Below are 24,684 nucleotides of genomic sequence, written 5' to 3'. Positions count from 1 at the left end.
CAGGCTGGTCCCAAATTCCTGACCTCAAGTAATCCACGCACCTTGGCCTCCCAAAGTGCTGGGATTACAGGGTGAGCCATCGCTTCAGGCCCAAAGCACAGATAGTTTCTTAGTCAACCTTTATGTATTGTTTTTCTTTTCAAGAGTTTTAGTCTATCACCCATGCTGGAGTGCAGCAGTGCCATCACTGCAACCCTGAACTTGAGCTCAAGTGATCCTTCTACCTCACCCTCCTGAGGAGATAGGACTACAGGCACATGCCACCCCATCCAATTAACTGAACTTTATTTTTTGCAAGGCCAAAGTATGTTGAATGTTATGGGATTGAAAGAGAAGTATTTGCTCCAAGATGCTCACCTAGCATCATGAATTACAGTTAATCTTTCGGATGACCAAAGGGTTGCCTTTAAAAGTTAGAATATTAATTTTAAATTTATTAAGTGTAGAGAATTGGTTAACATCCCTCCATATCATTGGCTCTCTTCTTCTACCACGGAAATATCCAATCTTAAAACATGTAAACCTATTTCCTTCCTTCTTTCTCTCCTTCCTTCCCTTATTATTTTATTTTATTTTATTTTTTAAATTCCCCAGTCGGGCATGGGGACTCATGCCTGTAATCCCAGCACTTTGGGATAGCAAAGCAGGTGGATCATTTGAGGTCAGGAGTTCAGGACCAGCCTGGCCAACACAGTGAAACCCCATCTCTACTAAAAATACAAAAAGTAGCCAGGCATGCTCGTACACACTTGTAATCCCAGCTATTCAGGAGGCTGAGGCAGGAGAATTGCTAGAACCCGGGAGGCAGAGCTTGCAGTGAGCCGAGATCGCGCCACTGCACTCCAGCCTGGGCGACCGAGAGAGACTCTGTCTTAAAATAAATAAATATATAAATAAATAAAAATTTCCCTACCTCCTTGCTTTTGATAAGAAACAGGGTCACCTTAAATGTTGTCCAGACTGGAGTGCAGTGGCTATCCCACTATTGCTCAGCATGGGAGTTTTAACCTGCTCTGTTGCCAACCTGGACCAGTTCACCCCTCCTCAGGCAACCTGTTAGTCCCCTACTCCCAGGACACCCTATTGATGCTGAATTTAGTGCAGACACTCAATCCATATGTAGCACATAGTGTGCTACCCTCCAAAACTCCCGGGCTCAAGAGATCCTTCCACCTCAGCCTTCCAAGTAGCTGAGACTACAGGCACATGCCACCACATCCAATTCCTTTTTCTTTCTCCTTCTTTCATTCTTTCTATGTTCAAGTTTGTCATAAATATAACAGTATAATCAAAGTATTTTTTCTTTCTGATCAGAAAACAAATCAATCAGCATGCGTAGGCCATTCTTGGCTTTTTCCATCCCCCTTTAATAGTTATTGCTTCAAGAGAATTTCCCTGTCTCCCAAATGCCAGAAGACTCTAGTTCTACAGTTGGGAGATGTTTTATCTTTCCATATTCTGTATCCTAGTTGTGGTGGGGACTACAAAAATCCGTATGTACTAAAACTTATAGAACTGTACACCACAAATCAAATTTCTAAATATAAACTTAAAATTCACCTGTCTAAAGCCTCCTTTGTTTTCAATGTCCTCTTTCTGGTTTCAAAATAAAATTCCTCTGTTCCATTTTCCTAACCTTCAGAAGTAACTGTGTACCTTCCCTACTGTGCTTCTTCAATTAAGAGCTATAAAATTTATATAGCTTTAATTGTAAAACCTAACATTAAAAAGTTACTTATAGATCAAACTACTTGCCACATGACCAAAAATCTAAATTTTAATTTAAACCCCCAAATTACAAAGTTTTTGGGTAAGATTAAATTGTGTTAAGTATTGTTTTACTCTTATCGCTCCTCTTTGAAATTATCAGATAAACTATGATATTTAGTATAGTTTCTTGGTTAATAAAAATATTTAATAAACTACAATACATATCTTTAAATAAAGTACACTGGATAAATTAGAATTCTGTGCTTGCCCAACCACCTAACCCATCTTAGCAAAAAGTTCGAAGTTTTTTTGTTCCTTAGTGACCATTTCTCCAATTTCCCAATTGTTTTTGATGTTGTTCTAAATGTATCCTTAATATGTCTCCTTAAGAAGTCTTTCAGAGCATCCATTGGTCTCCATAGGGCCTTTATGTAACTAGGAAAAATACATCCTTCTGGGGAAATACAGACACTTTTGGCAAGGAGCCGATGCCTTGGAGAGAGAAGTGGAGGCAGTTTCCTCTGGGAGGCCTAAGCTAGGACACAGGACTCTGTAAGCAGAACACAGGCTGACTTGTTGCTTCCTTCAGTCCGTCTTTGGGCAGTACACAAGCTGCACAACCATATATAGCAGCCCTGTACCTTCAGATTGTTCACTGGCAAACGGGGAAGAAAAAAATGAATTATTAACTTGGATACCCATTCTCCAACCACATACATGCATCCATCTCTTATCCTTCAGATTCAAGATTTATTAAGAAGGGATCTTCCAACCTCATAGGGAACCTATCCTCCCTTTATCTTTAATTTTCCCTTTTCATGGTTCTCTTTTCTGCTTTAAATATGGTCAAGACTCATGTCTTGATATTGTGTAATAGTAAAGAATATTAAATTCAGAAGATATATAGAAATACAGTACAGTCCTCTGAGATAGGGGAAATGGATATTATCCTTGTATCACAAACCAATATATTTAAAACTTAAGCCAGGTTAACTTGCCCCAAAATTAACAGCTGGCACAAAGTGACAAAAAGGACTAAACCTAGGTTTAAAACAATTAGTCCAGAGTCCACTTTGAGTATTCAATATATCTAAAAATCAAGATATTTTTTTCCTCCTACCCCTTTAACCTTTCACCTTTGTAACTTGACCTAGATTATTTTAAGGTCACCAAGGATCTCACAGCCAAATCCAAAGACTACGTGTCAAATATTTTTCTGAACTCTGCTACATTTAGCTCTAATAATCCTGTTTTTAGATTATTCTCTTCTGCCCCGATTTCTATAGTGGCTTCCTTATTTTGTCTTGTTCTTCCCTTGCCATAGACTGTCCTAGACATCCTATTACATTTCTCTATCTAAATAAACCTACTCCTTTGCAGTTTATTATGAAAGTGGTTGTCTCAAATATGTAGTTAAGACTCTAATTCATATCTCTATTCCTGTAATGCTGCCATTTCCTATTTTATCAATCTATTCCATTCTAGGCTTTTGACCTTCATTAACTGAAACTGTGGCCTGATCCTATCCAGTATTCATTTCTTATAGGAGTAATGTCCCAAAGGGTGGAATACAAACTGTGGCCTGATCCTATCCAGTATTCATTTCTTATAGGAGTAATGTCCCAAAGGGTGGAATACAAAGACTGGTAGTATATTGGATGATTTTAAGTGATCCACAGAAAATTACGTAAAATCATGTTTATTTTAAAATACACTGGGGGGAAGCTAACGCCAAATAATCATAAAAATTTTCTTTTAAACGGCCAGATGCGGGGGCTCATGCCTGTAATCCCAGCACTTTGGGAGGCCGAGGTGGGCGGATCACGAGGTCAGGAGTTCGAGATGAGCCTGACAACATGGTGAAACCCCATCTCTACTAAAAATACAAAAATTAGCCAGGCGTGGTGGCGGGCGCCTGTAATCCCAGCTATTCAGGAAGCTGAGGTAGGAGAATCACTTGAACCCGGAAGGGAGAGGTTGCGGTGAGCCAAGACAGCGTCACTGCATTCCAGCCTGGGCAACAGAGTGAGATTCCATCTAAAAAAGAAAAAGAAAATTTCTTTTAAATTCATTCAATTAAAAGACAGTGAATTGAGTTGAAGAAAAATATTAAGTAACAGGCAGGTGGTTTGAGACGAAGCAGAAACTGTGAACGATTTAAGTTTGGAAAACACTGGCCAGTAGGAAACCCATGTAGTTGAGTGAGGCACTGAAGCTCTGGATCAATAATTCACATGCCATTTCTACCACTTAGAAGCTAAGTAACTTTGAGCAAATTACTTAAATCTCCTCCTTTTAGGCTTTCTGCAGTATGGATTTAAATAGATCATTCACAAAATAGTCTTAGTTTAGTACATGGCATAGTAAGTGCTCAAGAAATAATAATCACAATTATTCTTGATTTTTCTTAGCCATCACTGTTTCACTTATAATCAACTAGGCACTCAATCTGTACTATCAGTAATTTTCTGCACCAAATTTCCCTTACCTTCTTATACACCTTTTTAATCTCCTAGCATGAATCCAAAGATTACAAGATAACTTTTAACATTAATCCTGAAGGCTGTGAACACCTTGGAAGTGGACCAAATGCCATATTGCTCTGATTCACTGGGCCTTACAAAATTAAAAGAATATTTAATCTTTGTTGAATAAGCTAAAAATTTTAAAAATCAGATGTAAATAAATCTCACAATGCATGCTATGTAACACAAACTCTTTGAAGGTTACCTGTGATACTATTCTTAGAGGTAAAGGAAAAAAACCTGACAGCATTTTCTTTCGCTCCAAAAAGATATTTATCAGTTAATCTTGTGGGTCTATTCTTTTGTGTTTCTGACCCTCATTCATTCAATAACATATAAACTCTAGGTATACGCTAACCACCATACAAGGTGATGAGGACATGGAAACAGTCTAGTAGAGGAAAACAAACTGATATCAGAACACAGAAAATAGAAAAATTACTAGGTACTATGTATTGCTATGTAGTATGCTACATACAAAATATCCAGTAGTTTCTTTAAATACCAGACGTGCTCCACAAATGATATCCCATCTTCCCTTAATGTTGAGGACAAAGCAGCACCACACCGGGGTGAGTATATCACACTGACTATACTTCACATAATAATTTCATTGCAATCTTTTGTTCAGACTCTTAGATATCAGCCAATCATGTCCGCCAATCAGACAAAAATTTCCTGTTGAAACTAAGTAACAGCCCTTGTTTGACTGGATTTGCCAGCAAATACAAGTAGTCACAGGCCCCAAAACATGCTTTCTGATAACTTGGAGGAAAATAAGGACTAGAAGTGTAACTGGCAATGCTGGGAGCAATGGTAGGCACTTCTAGTCCCAGCTACTTGAGAGGCTGAGGCAGGAGAATCTCTTGAGCCCAGGAGTTAGAGGTCAGCCAGGGCAACAGAGTTAGACCTGTCTCTTAAATAGAAAATTTACTAAAGTTATCCTCTCTCTACAGAACGCATTTATCCACAAAGGTGTTCTGGCTGATGCATCAATGAGATTAGCCAGGAATTTAAAATGTTGTGACTCAGAAAACTAACATAGTAACTCTCAGACTTGTAAGCAACAATTAACATAGACTGAGATAAGCTTTCATTGTGTTGTCCTATTCATAAGGTGACAAAATCACGCTTTACCGAAGTGAAAGTATGTAATAACTCAGACACAACTTTTGTATCTCCTTCACTGTAAGAATACAATTCTGTACTAACTTATGCAACATTTCACCAATCATCAATCCTTGTCATTTACAAATATGACATAAATAGCATCCAAAACACAAGTTACCTTATTTAACAAACTGAAGCAGTGTTTAGGGGTGACACTTGGAGGGAGACAGGGATATAATATAATCTTCAAAGACACTTTATCAGTAAAGAGTGTGGGGTGGGGGTAAGAAGAAGACAGGGGACTGGAATGAGCCAGAACTTCTGCATTTTCAGCTATGAACAAGATACTCATCCCAAGGATATTTACTGTAGAGCATAAAGAAATCGCTAAGAAGCAAAATCCTGCATATAAATAGATATATTAGGGATAAGGGGAGGTGAAATTTTCTTATGTACCTAAAGAAATATACACATCACCCTGAGAATATACAGATTATTTATTGCTTGGAAGAGAGTATTTTCTTCTACCAATATCCTACCATTCTCCCCCCATTATTAGTTGACCTTTTACGATGTACTAAGCATAGTAATAAGTCCTTTACATACATTATCCATTATCTTTTTTTACTCCTATAATAAGCCTTTGAGGGAAGTCCTATTATCATCACCATTTTACAGATGAGGGAGTATTCTACCAATAATACGTCAGATGCTCAAATTTAAAAATTATATCTATGACATAGTAGAGTTAGTTTTAAGTTATCTCTAAGCACTCAAATAGAAAAGGGCGCAAAAAAATTAGCCTCTACCCCACCTCCAAAGTGGATATAATCCATTTTTACAACCTGCAACACTTTAACCTTAGCATGCAACAATGTTCATATACTAGTGAAGCTAAAGAAAAACTACCAGTTAATAATGCTTTATTTTATTTAGTTACTACAGTTTATAATTTACAAGGCAGGCTGAAGGTTTAGAGCATCCCCTTTGGGTTCAGACAGTATGGAATTGAACCTACACAATACTACCAATAACCGCTGTGACCTTGGTCAGACTACTCTCTCAGATTTCATTTCCTCATCTGTAAAATGGGGATGATCATAATACCATTTCCCTCAAAGGTCTGTTGTGGGGATTAAAAAAAAAAATGTATGAAAAGGGCTTATTACTGTGCTCAGTGTATAGCAAAGGGTCACCTAATGGAGAACAGCCACACATAAGCTAAGCAGAGCAAACAAAATCACTTAAAAAGGCTATATTCTGAAAATCCATTTACAGAAAAGGAGAGAAATACTATTTGACTACACGCTAAAGACAAAATTCAAATTCAATCTATTCCTAATTTTTTAGGGGATCAACGCATTTGGGGTGAGCCAGAAAAGATGCTGCAGTGCATCTGTGACACACACCTAAAAATGGCTCCAGTCAAAGCAGCATCTTAATTACCAATATGGGAGGTGAAATCTAGTTTTGAAAAATGCTGGGGTTAGGCTTGTTAGGTGCTTAATATCACCGTATTATTTTTATTTGCTGGAGTAAGCTATTAAGTACTCAACAATCAAAAATCCTCCGATTTTTCTGGTGCATTCCAAATGAAAATCTTACAGCAGAGCCGCCTACTGTACAATTCTAAGTACTCTAACGAGGTATGAATATGAACCCAGGCTGAAGACCAGCCAATGCGGAAATCCGGGTAGCTTTATAAGTCAGCAAAGATCAGGCATGTCAGACCCTCAAAAGATCCCAAATAATGTCAAAACACACATACATCCCTTTAAATTAAAGGTATTCCTCTCATGCAAAGGCAGGAAGCCTCTATCAACGTTTCCATTGGCCCCATGCCCTTTTCTTCAGTCCTAAAACGGGGCCTTTACCCTAACACCACCAATACCAACGCTATCTCAAAGACAGGGAGCTACCGAGATTTACCACGCAAGTTAGAGGATGGAGCGGCCTAGAGTGTGAAAAGACTACCCAAATCCTCCTCTGGAGTTGGGCAGCACTTCCCTAGCGGAAGTAGGGTTGGTCTTGATTCCCCGAAGAGCCTCTCATCTCATCAGGTCTTTAATCCAGACCCTCCTATACATTGCTCATTGCAAGTCCCACCCTCACTACACAGGAAGAGGTAGAGAGTGAAGGCCCCGGCTGAGTCCTTCAGTTGTTTGGGGGAACACATACCCTACACTTAAAAAAAAAAAAAAAAGAAGACTGCACGTCCGCCAGTCCAGGAAGACGGAAAAACCCTTCGCTTACCCGGCAACATGCGTAATCCCCTCGCAGGGCCAGGAATGGGGTCTGGGTGGTAGCAAAACAGACCGGTCCAGAACTCCCGCTGCAGACCACATGGGGCGGGTCTGACTCCGGTTTCCCGCTCCCCAAGCTGGAGGCCGACTTCCCCAGACACAGAGATGATGGTAACCAAAGAGGAGATGCCCGGACCCAAGGCCCTCTCCACGCGGCCCCCTAGCCTCCGGGCGCCAAGGTCTGGGTGCGCTCCCACGCCCCAGGCCGCACGCTAGCCGTTCCCGAAGGGCCCTCTTTGATCGCGGCCCCCACACCCTCGCTTTCCTTACCGGTCAGGGTGAGTGTCAAGTTTGCGCACTTCTAGGGTCTCCGCCGATCTTTGATCGAAAGAAGGGGGAGGGAAAGCTGGGGTTAAAGGGGTGGCCGGAAGGGCCACCGGACTGGAAAAGCCGAAGCTGCGAATGGACAAACCGCCAAAGCACTTTCGCAGCTTCCCGTGAGGGAGCGAGCGAGCGAGAAAAAGAAGCAAGATGGCGGCTAGCCAGCCCCTACGTAATACGTCATGGCGCTGAGTACGTAGGGCAAATCTCCGCAAGACCACGCTCCTGCGCAGAGACGGCCGGATCACGTGAGGCCTCCGTGGCGACCTGATCCCGGCAGAGGGTGCTGGCGCTTCCTGCTGGACGGAGGGAGTTTCTGCAATCAGAATTATCTTTTCAGGACAAAGCTTCGACCTGAGACCTTACCAAGAAGTCTTAAATTGAGCACATTTACAAGATGATAATAAGCCTCAGTTAAATGAGCACTCTTATGTCTGGTGGGTGGATGTGTAAATGGTTGAATCAGCATTTTGCCAGTATGTTCTCAGTGAATTTGGGGGCAAGCTGAGAAGTCTTGGTGTATTGAAAAGTTATCACAGAGAGTGAAAGTAAAACTAATGTGAGGAACAGAGTAACATGGGCTACTGAGAGCACTTTTTAAGTTCCTGATTATGGATGTGAAATAAGCCATTCAGTTTATTTATATGATCTCTGCAGCACAGTGTTCAGCTCCTTTGAATAGCAGAGTTCACCCATGCTGGCTTTTACCGCAAGTGTAACATAGGCAGATGCGTGTATCTGGAAGTGGGAGATTATAATGATGATAATATTATGTCAGAACAGGTGGTGAATGTTTAGTAAATGATATCTTTTGTCCTCTTTGTGAACTACCTATGACTTATTTAAAATTCAAGGATTTCTTACCACTTCTGGTCTGAACGATCTTCCCCGCCAGTAGCTAGTGTATGTCCATGGAATTGTCACTGTAGCAATGTTAAAATAAATGAAATAATAAACAGAGGTAAATTATGAACACCTCCCTCCCCACTGATTTAATTTGAAGTAGAAAAGTCTGGACTTGCTTGGTGGTTCATGCCTGTAATACTAATACTTTGGTAGGTCAAGGCAAAAGGATTGCTTGAGACCAGGAGTTCAAGACCAATCTGAGCAACATGGCGAGACCCTACCTCTGCGAAAAAAATTAAAAAGTAAAAAAGCTAGCTAGGCATAGTAGCACATGCTTGTAGTCCTAGCTACTTGGACTCGGGAGGCTGAGGTAAAAGGATCACTTGAGCACAGGAGGTTGAAGCTGCCGTGAGACTCTTTCTCAAAAATATTAAAAAGAAGAAAAGAAAAAGTTTTTCTTATTGATATAGGGTCATTGCCAGGGGAAAGCCCACTGATCATCCACAAGAGGACAAGGAAGCATTACTTTAGTGAATTTCTACAATCTTCTAGGATCTGGTCTACAGTGCCTGGTCACAAAAAACATCTTTCTTTGTTTTTTGGAGGCAGGGTCTCACTTTGCTACCCAGCCTGGAGTGTAATGGCATGATCACAGCTCACCGAAGCCTCAACCTCCCAGGCTCAAGCAATCCTCCTGTCTCAGCCTCCCGAGTAGTTGGGACTACAGGTGCTTGCCACCACACCTGGCGTTGTTTTTTTTTTTTTTTTCCCAGTAGAGACGAGGTCTTGCTATGTTGATTGGGCTGGGTTCGAACTCCTGAGCTCAAGCAAGCCTCCCGCATTGGCCTCCCAAAGTGCTAGAATTACAGGCATGAGCCACCACGCCCAGCCAAAACATCTGTCTTGAGCAATGGAGAACAACTTCCGCAATCAGATGAATTTAAATTAACCAAGGTCATAAGACTGACATGTATTAAGTTATTAATTTCCAAGAGCTTTAATTTATATGCTTGAACACTCACAACTGCAAAGCCAATACTTTTTTTTCTTTCTTTTTTTTTTTACTTTTTGCCAGAAAGAGAATGTCTCCAGTGTTCCAGCATAGACCCAAGGTGTTGTCTTTTCTTGAGTACATTTTCTCATTCTCTTCCCTTCCTCCCCCGTCCCTTCCCCTCCCCTCCCCTCCCCCCCCTTCCTTCCTTCCTTCCTTGCCTGACTGCCTGCCTTCCTTCTTTCCTTCTCTCTCTCTCTCTCTTTCTTTCTCTCTCTCTCTCTTTCTTTCTTTCTTTGTTTGAGATGGAGTCTCACTCTGTTGCCCAGGTGGCGTGATCTTGGCTCACTGCAACCTTCACCTCCGAGGTTCAAGTGATTCTCTTGCCTCAGCCTCCCGAGTAGTTGGGATTACACAAAGGCGCCACCATGCCAGGCTAATTTTTGTATTTTTAGTAGAAACGGGGTTTCGCCATGTTGGCCAGGCTGGTCTCAAACTCCTGACCGCATGTGATTTGCCTGCCTCAGCCTCCCAAAGTGCTGGGATTACAGGTGTGAGCCACTGTGTCTGGCCCCCCTGAGAGCATTTTCTGTGTAGCCAAACCTATTCAGACAACCAAGGTATCATCAGAAGGTTGCTTGATGAACACCTATTCTGAACAAGTGGAGTTATATGTATAGACTTTTCTTAATTCATCTATCTTCACAATAGGACAATTTTGTTCCGAAAATAGAAGTTCTCAATTTCCAATGGCTGCACTGATCTCCAATATGGTGGGGACATCCTGCTGAGCTGTTGATTTGTACTCTTTCTCTCCTTAGCAGCACTTGGATGGCCACTGGCCCTAAAGTGCCCCCGTACGTCACTTTCTCTGTTTCCATGGCTACCCAAACCGCTTAGCAATATTATTTCAAGAAAAATCAAGTTACAGTTAAATCAAACCAGTGTATGTTTTAAAGGTGGCTTTGCTTATTTCTGCTCCTAGCTATGTATGTGATCTTAAAGTTTAACTTTTAGAGAGCAGTCTTACTGCCTTTGTTTCCAATTTATTGGGGAAAATGTGACTGAAGTCTCCTTGTACTGGTACAATATCCAAAGCCAACTAATACTCTTGTATAGTTTACTTTGACTTGGATTATTTGCACTTCTCCTGACACTCCACCCTTGTAGACAAATTTGTTATAACAAAAATGTCTTCATGACAGATGGAATGAAAACTTCTCATTTAATTTACAACGCTTCTATTTAAACAATCATTTTAGGGTAACATTATCAAATTTCCAATTGGTGGTGTGGAATTAGGCAAACTAGTTTCTTACTGAAAACAAATTCAGTCTCCAAACAGTATGACCTATTTTCTTTGTGATTGCCCAGCCTTATTTGCTAATTATTTTATTGAGTTTCTACCCTTCTCACTGTGATTGATTCCATAATCCTGTAGGCACTGACATTTTATGGTAATTAAAAACAAAATGATCATAAAAGTATCATACTTTATTAGTAGCAATTTTCCTTTTTTCTCTCTTCTTTGTTTAAAATTTTTAAATTTTCACATCGGATGGGGAATGGACCACGTCATAACAAGGTTTGAGGGTGGCACATCTCATACATGCATGTGAACACCGAATCATCACGCTTATGAACTACAAAAGGATCAGCAGTTGTGTTTCTTAAGTGTTTAGGTGCATTTGACAATTTTGTTTTCTTTTTATCAATGATCCAGCAAATCATATTTAGTTAAAAACTGTGAAACCTGATAAGCCTGGTGTAAGGAAAACCAGAATCCCCAAATACTGCATGAAAATGTAATCTCAGTTTATAAACATCAACAGATGTTGTACATATGCTAATAAAGATAAGAAAAATATTGCTAGTGCTTCAACAAATCACCTTTGGGGGGTCTGGAAAAAACAAAAACTAAGAAAAAAATGGGCCAGGCGTGGTGGCTCTCGCCTATAATCCCTGTACTTTGGGAGGCCGAGGCAGGCAGATCACCTGAGGTCAGGAGATTGAGACCATCCTGGCTAACACAGTGAGACCCCCATCTCTACTAAAAATAAAAAAAATTAGCCGGGCGTGGTGGCACACGCCTGTAGTCCCAGCTACTCGGGAGGCTGAGGCAGGAGAATTGCTTAAACCTGGGAGGCGGAGGTTGCAGTGAGCCGAGATCCTGCAACTGCGCTCCAGCCTGGGCAACAGAGCGAAACTCCATTCCCCCTGCCCCCCAGAAAAAAGGCCTTTGGCCAACTTGTGAGGGGCTAGATATTAAATACATGATAATATTTATATTATACATTATATATAAAATTTTACATTATATAAAAAAGGATTTTTTTTTTTTTTTGGGAGACAGGGTCTCACTCTGTCACTCAGGCTGGAGTGCAGTGGCGTGATCTTGGCTCACTGCAACCCCCGCCTCCCGGGTTCAAGCCGTTCTCCTGCCCCAGCCTCCCGAGTAGCTGGGACTACAGGTGCATGCTGCCACACCCAGGTGATTTATTTATTTATTTATTTAATTTTATTTTAGAGACGGGGTTTTACCGTGTTCCCCAGGCTGGTTTTGAACTCCTGAGCTCAGGCAATCCACCTGCCTCAGCCTCCCAAAGTGCTAGGATTACAGGCATGAGCCAGTGCGCCAGACCAAATAGCATAAATATTTTATTTTATTTTATTATTTTTTTTTTGAGATGGAGTCTCACTCTTGTCACCCAGGCTGGAGTGCAGTGGTGTGATCTCAGCTCACTGCAACCTCTGTCTCCTGGGTTCAAGCAATTCTCCTACCTCAGCCTCCCGAGTAGCTGGAATTACAGGTGCCCACCACCACACCCAACTAATTTTTGCATTTTTAATAGAGATGGGGTTTCACCACATTGGCCAGGCTGGTCTCGAACTCCTAAACTCAGGTGATCCACCCATCTCAGCCTCCCAAAGTGCTGGGATTACAAGCGTGAGCCACTGCGCCCGGCTGATAAATATTTTAATTACCAGTCTGTTTATTGTCTTAGCAAACTCTTTTTATGATTGAATAAAGGGGACAGTTTGGCTAAAAGTTGTATTTATTTCTTATGTCATAAATTAATGGAGTCTGGATTACCTGGCATTTACTGTCCACCAAAAATTTTCCAAGAGTTTTCTTAGCTGACAGGAGAAACTAAGTTTTTACAGCTATGGATTCCAAGTCCAGAGGGTGCTGTGTTGTTAATAAGCACAGAATCACGGAGCTGCAGGCAGAAGGGAGGGAAAGAAGGGAGAGACAGAGATAACAGACTTTGCTGGCTCCCACTTTTGCCTTAGGCTGTAAGTTCACCTGAGTCAGGAAATGAGTAGCAATAAAAGGCACCAATTCTAAGGGGAAGATCACAAAGGGAAAGGGGTCACAACACAGGCAGAACCGGAAAAGTTTACAAAAGGAAAATAGCCAGGTGGTAATTAAAGATACAGAAAATTGTAAATTCTTAATTTTTTAGGCCAAAAAGCAAATCCTTGAGATATTACTAATGAATATGAATACAGTGCTCAATAATTATTTCTAAAATTATAACTCTGTCTGGGGCTTGTAGCATTTCTTACAGTATACGAAACTTTTTATGTATCTGCTGCCCAACCAATTGGGTATATGTATAAATAAAACTATCCGATTTCAAATATTTTATTGCTTCATAGTAATTAAGAGAAGATTGATAGTACATTTTTTGGTTACTGTTGGGATTAGGTGTTTTGAATAATTTTTAGGTTTGTGGTAGAAGAGAGAATTTCATGCTACAATGTCACCAGTAGCTTGTACCTAGTTTGGTTATTTGTTTTGTTTGTTTCTCTTTCTCTTCTCTATTCTTATGTCTGCTGGGGTTAATTAAATGATTATTTCAGAAATATTTCTATGAGTTGCTGAGAGTCTCAGTGAGGTAATTGCTTCAAATGGGAATTAGTGCAATACTCTGGAGATTGGACCATTGTTAACTTCATAGGGCACAGTCTTGATAGAAGAGAGAGAGGGGAATAGTGATTGAAAGAGAATTGAGAAAAGGTATCTCAAAGTATTTAACAGCCTTGGTGAATTGCAGTGAAATGAAACTCTTCATTTCAATATTCCATAAAAAACATAAAACAATATTCCCTATTACCTATGTATTAGCCAGGCGTGTGCCCATAATCTCAGCTACTTGAGAGGCTGAGGCTGGAGGATCTCTTGAGCCCAGGCATTTGAGGCTGCAATGAGCTATAATCTTGCCACTGCTTTCCAGCCTGGACAACAGAGCAAAACTCTGTCTAAAAAAAAAAAAAGGCATGATATATCAGGCTACAGAAGACATAAAAATGAATAAAACAGTTCAAATTCCTGTTCTCAGGAGATTCTATTCAAGTGGGATGAGAGTGGGGTGAAATTATAAGTAATTATGATTAAAAGTGACAAGTCCTCCAGAGGAACAGAACCAATAGGATGTGTAGGCCAACAGACTGGAGACCCAGGGAAGAGACAAAGTTGTAGTTTAACTCAAAAGGCTGCCATACTTAAGAATTCGTTTGCGGGAGGTCAGTCTTTGTTCTATTAGGCCTTCACCTGATTGTATGAGGCCCACCCACATTATGGAGGTCAAAATACATCCATTTACAGTTAATATAATCACCTCCCCACCCCCTCCCACAAAACAAAAACACTTTTATAGGCTGGATGAAGTGGCTTATGCCTGTAATCCCGGCACTTTGGGAGGCCAAGGCAGGTGGATCACTTGAGGTTAGGAGTTTGAGACCACACTGGCCAACATGCTGAAACCTCAGCTCTACTAAAAATACAAAACTTAGCCAGGTGTGGTGGCACGTGCCTGTAATCCCACCTACTTGGGAAGCTGACACAGGAGAATTGCTTGAACCTGGGAGGTGGTGGTTGCAGTGAGCCGAGATCGGGCCACCACACTCTACCCTGGGTGACAAAGAGAGACTCTGTCTCCAAAGCAAAGCAAAACAAAACAAAACAAAACACCACTTTTATGGAAACATTTCAGGAAAATGTTTGACCAAATATTGACATAGTAGCCCAGCCAAGTTGACAAAGAAAAATAACCATCACAGGTGATAAATTCTCTGATGAGAGAATTAAAAGTGCCATGTGAGTCTAAAGGAAGGCACCTAACCCAGATTTCCAGGGATGGTGGGGGTCAGGGAATGTAGCCATAATAGATCGGTTGCAAGTCAATATGCAGGGTTGCAGCAGAGAAAGATTTAATTATATGGCCGTGAGGAGTTTAGGGCTTGGGTTTTTAAGGGTTTCAGAGTGGACTGAAGTGTAGAGATAGTTGATGGGTTGAAGAGTGCAGAGTGAAGTCATGGGGCAGGAGATGAAGAAGCCGTATTCTCGTGCTTACTAGGCTGCTCTGTGGAGATCTTTAAACTACTTGGTGTCAGCTGTTCTGTTTGAAATTCAGGATCTGTTTAAGCAGTTCTTTTTTTTTTTGAGATAGAGTCTCGCTCTTACTCGCTCTTATTGCCCAGGCTGGAGTGCAATGGTGAGATCCCAGCTCACTGCAACCTCTGCCTCCCGGGTTCAAGTGATTCTCGTGCCTCAGCCTCCCAAGTAGCTGAGATTACAGGCGCCCGCCACCACATCTGGCTAATTTTTGTATTTTTAGTAGAGCCGAGGTTTTACCATGTTGGCCAGGCTAGTCTCAAATTCCTGACCTCAGGTGATCCGCCCACCTTAGCCTCCCAAAGTGCTGGGACTACATGCGTGTGCAGCCGCGTCCGGCCTTAAGCGGTTCTTAAAAGCCTAATGATTCTAATGTTAGAAATCCTATCAGTAGGAAATATCGAGGTGCAAATGGTCAGTATCTAGTGTTATGCGACTTTCACTTACAAGGAAGTGGGTCATGGTGCAGCCTGATTAATGCTTATAACTACATTTCTGCCCAGAATTCATCCCCAACAGTTTATAGGAATTAGATACACATATGAATATATGTTATGAGTGAGGGCGTGTTCTGTCTGTGTGTGTGTGTGCAGATATGACAGGAAGTGATGGGGCAAGCTGTGGGGAAAGGGAGGCAGTTAACTTGCATATAGTGAAGGGTGAAGAATGTTTCAGGCAGAGAGACCACTGTATGGAAAGATCCCAAAAGCCAAATGGAACATGGCATGTTTGAGGATTTTAAAAAGCAGCTTGATAGCTCTGTTGTTCCTAAAGTAAAAGGGAAGAGGTGGAGGGGGTGGGGGGAAGGTGAAAAAGGGGGCAAAAAAGCAAAACTTCAGAGATGATCAGAGACCAGACTGCAAAAAGTCATGTAAACTGAGTTTGTATGACTGAGGGCAATAGGAGCCAATGATTAGATTTAAACTGGGATATTACATAGTCTAGATAAAATGTGTAAATTTTATTGATATCACATAGGAAATACAGCTTAATGTATATTATTCCTTAGTGACTTTTTCCTTCAACAAGTATTAATTGAGTGTAAACTATGCACCAGTGATTGTGCTAGCTGCTGGAGCTATAAATTATTAGTGTTTGAAACCTTTCTTTAGCTGAAATGTGAAGAATGGTTTGCCTGGCACAGGAGCAGCTGTGTTAGGGGCTATAATGATAATCCAAGGAGTAGTGAGAGGAGGCTTTAATCCTGCAGTAGAGGTTGAGAGAAGTAGGCAGGGCTGTATTGTTTCCTCGGATTGTTTTTGCTTCCACAGAAACTCCATCATTATTCTCTTAAGAAACTAGGGATTTATTCTTGCAATGGTATGATTTCAGAAGGCAAGCATTCTAAAATCCATTTGTGACCATTAAATGTAAAATGTATTTATTTTTGTCATCCAGGCTACAATGCAGTGGCTGATCACAGCTCACTGCAGCTTCAACTGCCAAGGCTCATGAGATTCTCCTGCCTCAGCCTCCCAAGAAGCTGGGACTACAGATGTGTACCACCTTGCCCAGCTAATCTTTTCTTTTCTTTTCTTTTCTTTTCTCTTCTTTCTTTCTTCCCCCCTCCCTCCCTCCCTCCCTCCTTCCTTCCTTTTTCTTTCTTTCTTTTCTTTTCTTTCTTTCTTTTTTTTTGTAAAGATGGGGGTCTCACTATGTTGCTTAGGCTGGTCTCAGACTCCTGGGCTCAAGGGATCCTCCTGCCTTGACCTCCCAGAGTGCTGGTATTACAGGCATGTGTCTAGCTGCAAATTTAAAATTTTATTAACAAACTAGTATAGCACTTGACTGATGGTTGTGGTTTTTTTGTTTGTTTGTTTGGGATTTTTATTTTATTTTATTTTGAGACAAGGTCTTACTCTGCTTTCCAGGCTGGAGTGCTGTAGCACGATCTTGGCTCACTGCAACCTCTACCTCCTGGGTTCAATTGATTTCCTGCCTCAACCTCCCAAGTAGCTAGGATTACAGGAATGCACCACCATACCTAGCTAATTTTCGTAATTTTAGTAGAGATGGGGTTTTGCCATATTGGCCAGGCTTGTTTTGAACTCCTGGCCTCAAGAGATCTTCCCACCTTGGCGTCCCAAAGTGCTGGGATTACAGGAGTGAGCCACCATGCCTCCCTTGTATTTTTAAAATATGTAAAGTTTTTACCCATTTGAGAAATAAGGGTTCTGTGTCTCAGTGAGAGAACCACCAACAACGGTGGACACTGAGATGTGCTGCCCGGTCCCTCTTGGGGAAGGAATGACTTATTTTAGAGTTCTTGGGAGTGCTGGGTGAGAATGGCCCTCTTTGAGACTGAGCCTTCTTTTGAGATTGCCTCAGCTAATGAGAACTGCCTTGCCCAAGGTCACAACTCTTTTCAGAGGTGTCCACCATCTAAATGACTGATTGGTATGAGGGTACAAAGATCTGGGCCTTTTATCTCATCTGAGGACCATTCTGAAGGGACATTTCAGTTTCAGAACTCCATGTACTGTTGGCAAAGGCCTTCATTGGGACTTATCATAGATCAACTGCTCAGTCTGTCTGATTCTGCTTCTCTCTCCTCCTTTCCCCTGGTGGTCCCTAAAGCATACTAGTTAGTGTTCTGCATGCTAATTTGACTGTTACCCCAAGAAAGCCAGCCTGCAATACCATCATCTATCCAGTTTGCTCAAGCCAGAAATCAGGGAAATCCACCAGATATCATTCTCTCCTTTATTCTGAAAATCCACTATATCTAATCAATTGCCAAGCCATTACTTTTTTCCCGATTCCAGTTGCCACCATTGTAATCCAAGTCACCACCATATGTCATTGAAATAAACTTTTTTTTTTTTTTTTGAGACGGAGTCCCGCTCTGTTACCCAGGCTGGAGTGCAGTGGCCGGATCTCAGCTCACTGCAAGCTCCGCCTCCCGGGCTTACGTCATTCTCCTGCCTCAGCCTCCCGAGTAGCTGGGACTACAGGTGCCCGCCACCTCTCCTGGCTAGTTTTTTTGTATTTTTTTAGTAGAGTCGGGGTTTCACCGTTTTAGCCAGGATGGTCTCGATTTCCTGACCTCGTGATCCGCGCGTCTCGGCCTCCCAAAGTGATGGGATTACAGGCTTGAGCCACCGCGCCCGGCCCACTTAAGTAAACTATTAAGGTCACTGCTATTTTGTTTTCCTGTCTTTACATTTGTCTTTATCAAAGTGACTTATTTTTTCTTGTAATTTTATTATGCTGAATAGATTTGTTGAGGTATATATGACATCCAGTATGCTGTGTATATTTAAAGTATACAGGTCAGCTTGGTGTGGCAGTGCATGCCTGTAGTTCCAGCTACTCAGGAGACCAAGGTGGGAGGATCATTTGAGCCCAGATGTTTCAGACCAGCCTTGGCAACATAGCAAAAACCTCATCTCAATTTAAAAAAATAAATTAATTAAAAATTAAAGTATATAAGTTGATACATGTTGACATTTTAGTGTGTCCCTTACCCATCTTTCCAGCTCCCCCTGGCAGGGTTCTCTTTTTTTCATCCAGGCAGGACTGGACCTTAAAACCGAGTTCTGTGATGCCTTGTTTCTCATGCCTCAGGGCCTTTGCCTGTGCTCCTTCCTCTGTTTCTACTCCTCATTTTCATCTGCTTTTATCCCTGCGTTTGCATCATCTTAAATTTTCTCCAGACCTGATGATAATGAATATTTAAATGTAATATGTATTTAATATATATGTTTAAAGTAATTGCTAAGTAATGTTTATTGAGCGCTTACTTTTTGTTAGGTTTTTTTGCTTTTAACATTTTATCTGGTAAGCCTCACAAAACTTACGATTTGCATGATTTCCCTTATTTTGCAGATAATAAACTGTTCCTTCTCCTAGATCATGAAACTAGAAAGTAGAGTTGTGGCCGGGCACGGTGGCTCATACCTGTAATCCCAGCACTTTGGGAGGCCGAGGCGGGCAGATCACGAGGTCAGGAGATTGAGACCATCCTGGCTAACACAGTGAAACCCCGTCTCTACTAAAAAAGACAAAAAAAATTAGCCAGGCGTGGTGGTGGGCACCTGTAGTCCCAGTTACTCTTGGGAGGCTGAGGCAGGAGAATGGCGTGAACCTAGGAGGTGGAGCCTGCAGTGAGCCAAGATCGCACCACTGCACTCCAGCCTGGGCGACAGAGCGAGACTCTGTCTCAAAAAAAAAAAAAGAAAGTAGAGTTGCTGGATTTAGGATTCAGCTACTTGCTGAATCCTTAGACCTGCCAAAGACTCTCTCCTTTTGCCAAAACTCTAATCAGCCTCCTCTGAGTCCTCTGCTTGAATAAACCTCTCTAGGTTTCCCTCTCTGTCCTCATAGAATCCAGTTTGAACAAAAATCCCACTAAATCAATTTAGTGAAAAATTCCCCGCCATTGGTATCTCATTACCCCCATATCTTACCACTCTAGGCTAACCTCAGCAATAATCCTATGAAGTTGATTTAGCCAGAAATCCCCTTATCTTTGATGTTCCCTCTAAGTAATTTTCCAACCACTGACTCCCATCTCATTACTTGTTACACATTTCCCTTGTTTTTTTGGAGTCAGAGTTGAGTCTAATCTCCTTCCCCCACTGCAAGACCTCATTACATTCGTTTCTATAGCCATTGCCATGGCCCTCCTCCAATAAAGTCAGCTTTACTGTCTTTAACAAGTGTCAGAATAATTTTTTCTTTAACAGACCAAGATAAGTTACTGGTTACAGGCTACTGTGTAACATCGTGCAGTTTTCCTTCATAACACTCATTGCTGTGACTATTAAATGTCTGCCATGTGTGATCTATATCTACATCAGGGCCTAGTGCACAGTAAAGGCATACTTTATATTTCTTGGGTAGATATTGAATGGATAGTAACTTCCATTGCACTTGCAGGTATAATAGGTTAGTAACAATAGCTTGGGTTCTGCCCCGACCCGCAGGACAGTCGAACGGGCCCTGGAAGGGGGAGTGGGAATGGAGGAGACAAAAAAACACAAGAAATGGAGACAAGACAAATAGCCTGATCAAGTCTCGTTTATTGAATGCAGGGTCATGCCTTATATAGGCTGGCAGGGGAAGAGGTTGGGCCAGGGCGGTGACGGGGGGCCGGGTCGTCTCAAATTACAATTGCGCATGCGCCGTGGGTTTGTAATTTTCCCGGGCGCGGGATCGCGCCTGCGCCCTAGGCTGCATATCTTCCTGGGCGGGAAAATGTTTGCTTGGGCGCGGGAAAGGTTGGCGCGCGCGGGAACAGTTTAGGCGCACTCGGGAAAAATTTAGGCGCGCGCGGGAAAAGCTTTGGGCGCGCGCGGGAAGGGTCCGCAATAAAGAACCCGGAAATGTGCCGTCTTGTCTCTGCTTTGCGGAGATCAAGCAACAGAGGTCGGCTAATTCCGGGCCTCATGGCTCCAGACAGGGTTCTGAGCCAGGGAAGTTCAAATTCAAACTGTGCCAATATATAACCTTTAGCTGGTATTTTACCTCTTGAGGCTTTGTGGGATTTTTTTTTTCTTTTTTTTTAACCTGTGAGAGAGAGATAATAATATACCCCCCTCTACACCTCTTACAGAATTGCTCCAAGGAATGAATTAAATGATGTCAACAAAAGTTCTTAGCATAGGATATGACACATTTTTTCCTCTTTCCAACATTACATGTAAAAAGTATCCAAGGGCAGTGATATGGTTTGGCTATGTCCCCTCCCAAATTTCATCTTGAATTGTAACTCCCATAATCCCCATGTGTTGTGGGAGAGATCTGGTGGGAGGTAATTGACTCATGGGGGTGGGTTTTTCCCGTGCTGTTCTCGTGAGTGCATACGTTTTGGAAATCTGATGATTTTGTAAAGGGCAATTCCCCTGCATACTCTCTCTTGCCTGCTGCCATGTAAGACGTGGCATTGATCCTCCTTGCCTTCTGCCATGATTGTGAGGCCTCCCCAGCCATGTGGAACTGTGAGTCCATTAAACCTCTTTTTCTTTATAAATTACCCAGTCTTGGGTATGTCTTTATTAATAGTGTGAAAACGGACTAATATATGCAGGTATCAAAGTTTATAATTATTTTGTATCCTCTGCTATGCCTAGCATATACAAAGTAAACAGTACATAGCAAGATAAAATTTTTATTTATTTTTTTCTTTAGACACAGGATCTTGCTCTGTCACCCAGGCTGGAGTGTAGTGGTACAATCATAGCTCACTGCAGTCCCAACGCCTGGGGTCAAATGATCCTCCTGTCTCAGCCTCTCAAGTAACTGGGATTACAGGCACAAACTAGGGCACCTGGCCCTCAGCACCTTAACATTTTAATGAGTTTATTTAAACATTCAGTGATTCACAAATGAAGCAGCACTGGATCACAAGTGATTCAGGGCTCCACTGAGGGAACATGAGGAAATTTTTATAAGGTGCTCACACAAGCAAGACAAATAAAATATTTGGTTAAAGAGAAAAGTCCCTAATTAGAGGTTAGAGTTGGCAGTTTATTATTGTTAATGTCTCTAACGGTTAGCTTGTGTTTTTTTTTCTTTTTGAAACAGGGTCTCACTCTGTTGCTGAGGCTGGAGGGCAGTGGCACAATCACAGCTCACTCTCTGCCCAGCCTCCCAAGCTCAAGAGATTCTCCCACCTTAGCCTCCTGAATAGATGGGACTATAGTTGCATGCTCACGATGCCCAGTGAGACGGGGTTTCACCATGTTGCCCAGGCTGGTCTCAAACTCCTGACCTCAAGCAAATGCACTCACCTTGGCCTCCCAAAGTGCTGAGATTATAGGCATGAGCCACCACACCCAGCCAGTTTGTGGTTTCTGATTGGTTAAGCTTATACTTTGTTTTACTGTATACACTGAGTGGGCTTTTGGTTTGCTTATGTAGGAACCCAAGGCACTGCAGCCTTCTCAGCCTGATGGCTTTCCAATTAATTATTTTAGCAATATATTGAATGCCAGTAGGCATTTCTGTGGACTGGGATTTAGGATTCAATTTCCTTACTTTACAAATCAGGAAATAAATAAGGCAAAGCTTTCTTTTTTTTTTTTTTGTTTTTTAGTTAGTTTGTTTTTGAGACAGTTTCGCTCTTGTTGCTCAGGTTGGAGTGCAATGGCACAATCTCAGTTCACAGCAACTTCAGCCTCCCTGGTTCAAGTGATTTTCCTGCCTCAACCTCCTGAGTAGCTGGGATTATAGGAATGCAACCACCATGCCCAGCTAATTTTGTATTTTTAGTAGAGATGGGGTTTCTCTGTGTTGGTCAGGCTGGTCTTGAACTCCCAACCTCAGGTGATCTGCCCACCTCAGCCTCCCAAAGTGCTGGGATTAGCCTCCCAAAGTGTTGGGATTACAGGCGTTAGCCACACGCTCAGCAGCTTGTTTTTTGAGGTAGGGTCCTGCTGGCTGCTCAGGAGTGAAACGGAATAAGGCAACGCAGATCAGAGTTGAGCCAGCATCTATATGGCCAAATGATGTAAGAAGCAAGATACTTAGAAGACTCATAGACCAATAGGCCTCGGGTGTGGTCAGAGCTCACAGAGTTGCTCATTTCCACAGTGTTTTAAATACATTTTTATTTATTTATTTTTGTTTTTGAGACAGAGTCTCGCTCTGTCCCCCAGGCTGGAGTGCAGTGGCACGATCTCGTCTCACTGCAACCTCCACCTCAAGGGTTCACGCGATTCTCATGCCTCTGCCTCCCTAGTAACTGAGACTGTAGGTGCCCACCACCATGCCCAGCTAATTTTTGTATTTTTAGTAGGGACAGGGTTTCACTATGTTGGCCAGGCTGGTCTCAAACTCCTGACCTAAGTGATCCGCCCGTCTCAGCCTCCAAAGTGCTGGGATTATAGGTGTAAACCACCAATCCCGGTGCATTTCCAGTTTTGATTCATCTGTTTATTTACTCATTCATTGAACATTTATATACAACTACTATATGTGTGAGCTGCTCTAGGTACCCTGGGCAGTAATTCTCACATGCTGTTGGTATTGGTCAACAGAAAAACATCTGAGGAACTGTTAAGATAACAGATTCTTGAGTCCTACTCTCTGAAGTTCCTGATAAAGGGTAATCCTGGGGACTGGTGTTTTTTTTAAAAAAAAACTCTTCATGTGATTCCGATACACTCTTCTGAGGGAGCAAACATAATGAAGGCATTGTTTCTATTCACAAAGATGAATGGGAGAAGAATAAACATAACTTATAAGGAAAACTGCATCAAGGTACAGTAGTTTTTTTGTTTTTTGCTCTGGTTAATATGAATTTATTTGCCCATATTATCCTTCCTGCAAAACATAGCCTAAAACTTCAGGGGAGGTTCATGTGTTGTTACTTTATTCATGCGACTGTTGTTGGGAGTGAAAGTGTGCTGGTAGAAAACTATGTGGGCTGATATTTTGTGTTTTTATATATGCTGGTATGTAATTAGAACACATGTGATAAGTAAACTCTACATAGCTCTGGTAAATTTCACGCTAGAAAAGGGTGCAAATAGAATTTTCTTTTCTTTTTTTTCTATGTATTTAGGTCTAGGACAACAGTAGAATTTTCTGGAGAGGTATGACATCCTTACCAAGTAGGGTGTTCGTCCAAAAAAAAAAAAAACCAACACTTCACTAATATATAAACAGGAAGTATTGATAAGTGCCTTTCTATCAATTTCCAGAAAATGTCCCCATCATCGCTCATCCTGTGGACAGTCCTGGAAGTTATGAATGGGGATAATGTAGGGATGCTGTATGTCTCCACCCTACAAGCACAAATTCAGCGTGAACACTGAATATGAATATATAAATGTACATATTTGGGACAGCAGGTAATGTACTGAATGCAGATTAAAAAATGTGTAAGAAAAAGCTTTTCAGTCTGGGCAACATGAGGACACTTTGTACAAAAAAATTAAAAATTAGCCAGATGTGGTGGTGTGTGCTGTGGTCCTGGCTGCGCAGGAGGCTGAAGTGGGAGGATAGCTTGAGCATGGGAGATCAAGGCTGCAGTGAGCTATGACCACACCACTGCATTCCAGCCTGGGCAACAGAGCAAGACACTGTCTCAAATAAATAAATAAATAAATAGAAAGAAAAGAAAAGTGAAAGCTTTTTTTCCCTACTCAGTTCCAGGATGCGGGATAATGCATATCCATTACATTTTACATAATCTGAAATTCAATACTTGCTATGTTGGAAAATTTTAGTTTCAATATTAATTTGAATCAACAAATACTGTTGAGCATCTTTTATGTGTGAAAGAATCTTTCTAAACATTTTAGTGAAAATAAAATACTGGTACTTAAGAGTTTACTCAGAGCCACATTTTTTTTTTTTTTTTTTGAGGCGGAGTCTAGCTCTGTCACCCATGCTGGAGTGCAGTGTCGCTATCTCAGCTCACTGCAACCTCCGCCTCCTGGGTTCAAGTGATTCTTCTGCCTCAGCCTCCTGAGTAGCTGGGATTACAGGCATACGCCACCACGCCTGGCTAATTTTGTATTTTTAGTA

General features: G+C 41.7%; 1 protein-coding gene and 1 non-coding gene across 14 annotated transcripts in view; both read right to left on the bottom strand.

The window, feature by feature from the left end:
• The window catches only part of PRRC2C (proline rich coiled-coil 2C), a 106,363-nt gene extending 98,214 nt beyond the window's left edge, over nt 1-8,149 (bottom strand). For 12 of the 13 annotated variants that reach the window (XM_033198262.1, XM_033198276.1, XM_033198271.1 and 9 more), the window contains exon 1: nt 7,919-8,148. The gene's annotated coding sequence lies outside the window, so the exon portion shown is untranslated. Of the gene's footprint in view, nt 1-7,918 lie in introns of all 13 variants that reach the window. The other variant, XM_033198270.1, reaches the window with a different exon arrangement.
• A 3,209-nt stretch (nt 8,150-11,358) lies between these two features.
• LOC117077091 lies at nt 11,359-11,461 on the bottom strand. The gene has a single exon (XR_004434675.1). It is a non-coding gene; the product is annotated as a small nucleolar RNA U13 (small nucleolar RNA).
• Nucleotides 11,462-24,684: the final 13,223 nt, after the last annotated feature.

This window comes from Trachypithecus francoisi, unplaced genomic scaffold (assembly GCF_009764315.1).
Source record: "Trachypithecus francoisi isolate TF-2019V2 unplaced genomic scaffold, Tfra_2.0 Lachesis_group5, whole genome shotgun sequence".
Classification (NCBI taxonomy): Eukaryota; Metazoa; Chordata; class Mammalia; order Primates; family Cercopithecidae; genus Trachypithecus; species Trachypithecus francoisi.
This window is presented reverse-complemented; position numbering and strand designations above follow the sequence as displayed.